Below are 6,000 nucleotides of genomic sequence, written 5' to 3'. Positions count from 1 at the left end.
TGGAGGGAAAGAAGAGGGAAAAAGGTTAGCATTCATATAGCGTTTGCTACCCCTGATAAGTTGTTGAAGTACTTTTTCGGTGAGTAGTGCACTACTCCGGAACCCATAAAGGATTAGCAGTCAATTAGTATAGTGAAAATATGAAAGTAATTTGAGTGGTGGATATGTTAGGCTGTGTATTTAAGGACTTTACTCCAAAGTCTACCATCACCAAAACAACCAATATACAAATAAATTCGGACTCACCGAGCTTCGTGGAATTCACTAACACGCATCCTCAGGAACAACAGAATTGCCTCTAAATGTTTTCAGTTCAATGACAGAAATCAAGTAAGGGCATCCTCACTTTAACAAGACCATAAAATAAATCCAAACAACCAACAATCACCAAAAGGACTACTTTCTCATCCAAGAGCAATCCAGACGTGCTAACATAAATGGGAATAGAACCCTAAATCTGTACTAAACTAGATTATCGTAACCACTAGAGATGCACTGTATTACACTACTCTCCAATGTAAGGGGTCTCTAAAATTAAAAACCAACTGGAAATCAACCAATGCCACTATATCTAATGACCACACAACACAGCTCACCAGCTCAGGCCTCAGACATGGAAGGTATTGCCAATGCGATGCACACTTGGCTGGAAAAAGCTGTTGACAGCTGTCTCCCTCCCTCTCAAACCAAAAAAAACATACACCGACCCCAAGCCCCATGGTTTACTGAATGCCTGAAATCGGAAAAATCACACTGCAAACACCTTGAGAGGCAATGGAGAAAGGACTATTCCATTGAAAAAAGAGGGATTACAAAAACGCCAGAAATAAGTACCACTCCGCTTGTACCAAAGCACGCGCCCTTTATGTTGCAAATAATATCAATCTCGCTTCTAACAAAGCAAAAACTCTTTTCAACACAGTTAAGGAACTTGCAGGTGTTAATACTGTTGCAAACGCCCCCCCTCTGAGCACCACACAATGTCAAAACCTAGCATCTTTCTTTACTGATAAAATTGAGAACATCATCCATGTCATTAACTCTCAACCTCTCCCTAACAACCTTCTAGTCGTTCCACCACTAAACCCTCCTGCTTCTAAGATCCTTACCCATTGGCCTGAAATTACCCTGGATTCACTTAAATCTTCCCTAAAGTCCATCAAATCTGGCTCTCCTCGAGACCCCCTCCCGTCAGTGTTCTAAAAACCCTCGACGACCCAGCTCTGACTATTGTCGCTAACACCCTTAACGCTTCTCTCACCCTCTCCACGGTACCTTCTCTGTGGAAGCATGCGATGGTCAGTCCCCTGCTGAAGAAGCCCTCTGCCAACCCTGAAGTGCTGGCTAACTATCGGCCTATATCACTTCTACCTGCTTTCTCTAAACTTCTGGAGAGACACATCCATTCTGCTCTTACACTTTTCACCGAGAATAACGCCCTCCTTCATCCATCCCAATCAGGATTTCGTGCCGGTTTCTCTACTGAAACCGCCTTACTAGGCGTCACGGAAGTCATTAGGAAGCACCTGGATGAGGGCCAAACTGTCGCACTCATACTGTTAGATTTGAGTGCGGCGTTTGATACCATCTCGCATTCCAAATTACTGACCACATTAGATAACAACGGCATTAGAGGTGCAGCTCTTGACTGGATCAGATCTTTTCTGTTACATAGGACCTTTCAAATTACCTCATCCATTGCTTGCTCGGACACCTTCAGTGCCTCACACGGTGTACCACAGGGCTCTATCCTGAGCCCCCTGTTCTTCAATATTTACCTTCGACCTCTGGCCGATCTAGCAGAAAGTTCTGGTCTCACCCTAATGACCTATGCTGACGATTCCCAGATCATCTTTTCCCTGACAAAGCCAAAATCCCCAGACCCCTCTCTTCTCAGACAGGGACTCCTGAACATCTTCAGTTGGATGTCCATCAACCAACTGAAACTAAATGGCGATAAAACGGAGGTCATACTCCTAGGTAAAGACAAACATCTGTGGAACCCCTCCCATTGGCCATCTGAACTAGGGACCATTCAAACTCCTGTTGACCATGCAAGAAATCTGGGCGTCTGCCTCGACGATACTCTATCCATGAGGCAACAGGCAAACAAAGTAGTCGGTCTTTGTTTCACCATAATGAAATGGCTGAGAAAAATCCTCTGGATGCTGCCCCTTGCAACTCAAAAGACCGTAGTCAACGCATTGATAACATCACGTCTTGACTACGGGAATATCCTGTATTTAGGATCAAATCAGGCTGTGATCAAAAGGCTGCAGCTCGCCCAGAACTCAGCAGCAAGACTGCTCTGTAACATCCCCAAATTCACCAGTGTATCGAAACATTTGAGGGACTTACACTGGCTCAGGATTGATCAACGCATCAAGTTTAAAGCCCTCACCTACATGTTCAGAATTAAAAACTCAACAGCCCCCAAATACCTGCAAACACTGGTTACTCCTTACATCCCTGGAAGGATGCTGTGCTCCCACTCTGGAGCATTCTTTGTGATCCCCAGATATAAACTGTCAAGAATTGGTGGTAGATCTTTCTCTGTCCTGGGACCCACTCTGTGGAACTCCCTCCCAGTCAACATCAGGACTGAGGTAAATTATGCCAGTTTCAGAGAGAGCATCAAGACCTGGCTCTTTAACAAATAACTCTTTGTAACCCTCAAGCAAAACTTTGTGATCAGCAAACCTGTTGTCGGCGCCGGGAAACCCTTTTTGGGTAGCTGTGCGCCATATAAATGGGAAAAAAATAAAAAAATAAAAAAATAAACACTATATATAAAAAAAGAACATGGATCTCCCCAAATGCATAAATCTAAATCTCAGCCCAATGTGCATCCAATGAGGATAATCTTCTCCCTCCCCAAACACATACAATGTACATATGGGAATCAAGTGATAGAAACCTGAAAAATAATGCAAAAGATTTACCACAATTACATAACACAGAGCATGATACAAAATGACTTAATCTTCTGGTACAGTCTAGACTAGAGTTTACCTAAGAAACTTTCTACCACATTAATACCCAATCACAATAGCCAACACATATTGTAATTGCATTTATATTGTAATTGCATTGATATAGCGCTTACTACCCCTGACAAGACGTCAAATCGATTTTTCAGCGAGTAGCATGCTGCTCCGGAACCCATAATGAATTGGTGTTGAATTAGTATAGTGAAAAATGGAAGTAAATTGTATGGTGGATAGGTAAGTCAGTTATTTAAATTGAGAAGGAAGGGGAGGGATAGAAGAGGGAAACATATTATATAGAGCTTGTTACCACTGATGGGGTGTTGAAGTACTTTTTTGATGAGTAGCACACTACTCCCGAACCCATATGGGTTAGTGGTGAATTAGTATAGTGAAATATGAAAGTAATTTGAATGGTGGATATTAGTCAGTTATTTGGATTGAGAAGGATAGCGGAGAGATAGAAGAGGGAAAAAAGGTTTGCATTTATATAGTGCTTGCTAACCCTAATGAGGTGTTGAAGCGCTTTTTACGGCAAGTAGCACGCTAGTTTGGAAGCCATAAAGAACTAGTGGTGAAATAGATATTGAAATATTACATTTGAGAAGTGGACATGTTAGTCTGTTATTTTGATTGAAAAGGATAGTGGAGGGACAGTAGAGTGAAGGATTTAGACTTTTTTTGTTACTCTTTAGAACCAGTAAATCAAATAACATAATACAATGCAAGTAATATAAATACATACCCACGTCACACCATCTATCCTTCCATATTGCTCATAAACCACTAAGACCAACCTGCAAAATGCTTTCAATACAATTATAAAACATGAATACAACTAAAATCTCAGACTAACCGAAAAAAATAAGACAGTTGAATCTGGGATGTGCCCATGGGCGTAGGAAGTGTGGGGGACGCGAGGGATATATCCCCCCCAGATTTTGCAGTGGGGGGGACACGGGGGACAAGGGTGGGGGGGGACGAAGGGACAAAAGACTTTCACCTCTCTCTCCTGTCTGTGGCAGGGCCATTAGCGCGTGAAAGCGCTACCTAATGGCCCTGCACTTGACCTGCCTGGAGTCAAAGAGGCCACCCCCCTCTCCCCTTTGTTATGCTGCAGGAAGGCTTGCGTTCTGGGAAGGGCAGAGAAGGGGGGGGGGGGACTGTCTCTTTTCCTTCATACCCAATTCTGTCTCTGTCTCGCTCATGCTTAAGTTCTGATTTGAAGAGCTCTTATGTACTCTCTCTTGCATCTCCTTTTCTTTATTTGTTTCTCTGTGAAATGGATCCAAAATAGGCGGACACTTTGGCTGGATATTTCCTCATTTACTGACCGTTTTATAATTCCAAAGAAAAACCTCGGGACGGAGAGAAAAAAAATGAAATACCTAAATTAAGCAATACAGAGTGGTCAGCAGACAGGCCAGGTTGTTATTTACATCCACACATATTAGAACCACTTTACAGAGTTTGCCAGTGAAAGCGCTTTCTTTTTTTCTTCTTTCTTTGAACAACATTGTTTTCCCATGGTGGGGAAGTGAACCAATCTTAAAGGGACTGCAATACCTGGTTGATTGGTGAAGTGGAAATGTTTAATACCATCGTTTTCAACTGTTTTAATTATTTTAGCTTATAAAATGTGTGTTCGGGGATGTGATTTTTTTTTTAAACCAAACTGGTTACATTTTGAAAGGATATAAGCAATGGACATTGAAACGTGTCTCTTCCTGGTCCTGTAGCCATGTCCTGAATTTTTCAGGAAAAATCACTTAAATTTCTGAATAATGAGTTTAAAACTGTTAAGGTAACCATGTTGTTCCTGAATACATTTCACATGATTTGCTTATTCTTGCATTCATTATGAGTGTTTGCTTTTTTCAGGCTGCACTTCATTTTTTTTCAGGTAGCATTTTACTGTTGTCTAGTGCATAATTTGAATTTAGTTGCAGCACAATTGAGGTGTAGCTGAAGGCAGTGCAAGTTTCTCTCAGTAGGGCACTATGGTGTTCAGTGTGGGAGAGGATGTGGCTCTCTGGGCAGAGCTGCTGAATTTGGAACTGGCCACCATTTTCAGCCTTCATGACCAGTCCACCAGACCGCACTCCTGACCGAGCTCATTCCGATGCTACACCTTAGAAGGACCGATAGACCTTAGAAGCCCTGGTGTCTTAGCAATCGCAGGTGGACCCTAACGGTGGCAAGTGGGAGTTAACCTTGAAGGCCTGTCCACCACAATCCATACTGCTGTTCACCTCCAGTCTTGCGAGCAGGCATACGAAGAAGCACACCCTAGATTGACAGTGACTGTCACTGAGGTCACAAGATCCGTGAGGTCAGCCCACTGCATCCATTGGTACCTCCATTGGCCTTTTTCAGCAGTAGTGGTGCAACTTACCAGGAGTTGGCAATGTAGGATTTGCATGCACACCAAACTTAGGGGGTGATTATAATGGAGGGGGAACCGCCACATCACCCCGTCAGTGGCGGTCCCACTGCCATCTGTGACTGCATTTACGCCAACCATATTACAATGGCGGTGGTTCCCTGGTGGTCGGAAAGACCAACCGCCACACACCCGACTGGCTCCTTGAGCCCACCAGTCCAGCGGAGGGCCTCGTGGTTCCTACAATGCTGGTGGTATCTACCAGGCACCACAGTAAGGATTACGATACCCCTTACCCACCAGCCTATCCATGGCAGTTCACCCACCATGAAACTTTGGTGGAAAGAGACATTGGAAGCCCATAGCGGGCCCCTTTCCCCCAGCCCCCAGACATGGGACCTGAGGAGCATCTAAGAAGCCCCCCTACATATCACTGCACTATGTGGCAGGCACCACATTGTGCCTGCCACGTAGTGCAGTGATATATGTAACATGTCAGTTTTTAAATTGCGGCAGATGATGCAGCCAGCAGCACCTGCTGCAATGTAAAAGATATAAAGCACAAAAATTGCCTAACCTACACTTACTTAAACGAAAAAACGTTTTTAGGTTAGAAAAATATGTATTACA

This window comes from Lissotriton vulgaris, chromosome 12 (genome assembly GCF_964263255.1).
Source record: "Lissotriton vulgaris chromosome 12, aLisVul1.2, whole genome shotgun sequence".
Classification (NCBI taxonomy): Eukaryota; Metazoa; Chordata; class Amphibia; order Caudata; family Salamandridae; genus Lissotriton; species Lissotriton vulgaris.
The sequence above is the reverse complement of the archived record's forward strand: the minus strand, read 5'-3'. Positions refer to the sequence as shown.